This window comes from Cyprinodon variegatus, unplaced genomic scaffold (genome assembly GCF_000732505.1).
Source record: "Cyprinodon variegatus isolate N-32 unplaced genomic scaffold, C_variegatus-1.0 Scaffold274, whole genome shotgun sequence".
Taxonomy (NCBI): domain Eukaryota; kingdom Metazoa; phylum Chordata; class Actinopteri; order Cyprinodontiformes; family Cyprinodontidae; genus Cyprinodon; species Cyprinodon variegatus.
Genome location: NW_015150727.1, coordinates 679,390 through 681,196, shown reverse-complemented (window position 1 = coordinate 681,196; position 1,807 = coordinate 679,390).

Sequence of the window (1,807 nt, the reverse complement as noted above, 5' to 3'; positions counted from 1 at the left end):
AAGGCAATCCCTCACACTAAGCATGCGTGTAGTGACAGTGGAGAGGAAAAACTCCCTTTTAACAGGAAGAAACCTCCAGCAGAACCAGGCTCAGTGTGAGCGGCCATCTGCCGACTAATGTGCCCATCACAGAACATCTGAAATCATGTTGAAATTTAATTTAACCCATTTTTAACGGGGATGGGCTGTGGGTCAACGGAGGTACTCAGTGGAGGTTGCGAAAGTTTTTTTTTTTTTTTTTTTTTTTACATTCCCCCTGTAATTTTTTTTCAATAATTTAAATGTCTTTAAATTGATATTAACATGAATTCAGCACACTGTAGCAAACAGATAAATGGAGGCAGAAGATGTCTTTCAGTCATCAATGCACACATTCAGTGACACTCAGGAGCTCTTTCAAGCTGGGCACCGTTTCATTCACAACACCTGTCCCATCAACCAGGAATCAGAATCAGAAATACTTTAATAATCCCAGTGAGAAATTTCTTTCATTACATGACTCCATATGTAATAGAGTGACTATAAGACCAGTTTGATATAACACAATTTCATACAAAATATATAATTAGGGGGTTCTCGCTCCATCTTGGAAAATGTTGAAAGCCTTAAAACATACATTTGCAGCTTAAAGAGTGGTGATTATTTCCCAGGTGCATCACAATCATGTGCCTCTCTGTCATATATGATGAAGTTTATGGTTGTAGCTCCACAACAATTTTACAAAACTCTCGATTTTGGTCCCATTCCTTAACGAACAGACTTGAGATTAGAAATAAAGACAATGTCGCCAGAAATAACAAATGCTTCTGTTCTTCAGCAGCGTCTCATCATCCGTTTATTTTCTTTCTCTCTGTTATTGTTATTCACAGCGTCAGATTTATCAACAGCCAGAGTAATTGAATTTCTTCCCTCAGTTTATTTCAGTGATGATGCTGAGGAAAACATTGGGATTTCCAAACCTTCCATTTTTTTCCCTTTCAAATATTTCAGCAAAGCAAAAACCAGTAATCTAAATGAAGATGTTCCACCTCCAGTCTGTCATGATGTTTAGATAGGATGGTTAATCCCTGCAGGAGCCTGAAGATGTAATTCCTCTGCAGCTTTTAGGTTCAGTGAATCCTCGCATCCCTTCCCCCCCGGAGCCATTTGTTGCCGTAAACATTCTCCATCAAGTCCGTTCACAGCACACAAACAAAACAATATCCTGAATACATCATTCCCCAAATTTAACACTTAGGTTTGTCTGCATGTTTTAGTGTACACGGTCCTGCCTAAAATGAAGCATCGGTTAGAGTAAGAAAATGTTTTTAGATGAAAGCTTCACGCTGACAAACAGCCTGAGGCTACGCATTTTACTTGCTGCCTTCGCACTTCTACTGCGTGTTGGATTTCAGCATCTGTGCAGATTACATGTTAGACATGTGCATGTTTGCGTGCAGGAACTTGTTTCTAATCTCATTTCCTGACACCGCTCTGCCACTCGTGGGATTTAAATGTGGGATGATCTTTTTTCTGCCCCTCAGCTCAAGGTGCAGCCAGAGATATCCCACACAGCTTCAATACAACCCTGTGACAGGGCTGAGTTATCAGCAGGAGGGCACGCTTTATTAGTTAGAGGGGGACACCTCAGCTTGATTTATCTCATATATTTACACCTCGTTTCATTTATGAGGTAAAGCTTAGGTCGGACATAAGAAGGTTTTATAAATTCTATTTAGGATTTCAAATTATATTCAACAAATGTTCTTAATATGAGCCTGGGTTGTTTTTTTTTTAAACAAAATTGTTGGAAACTGTGATTAGTTTC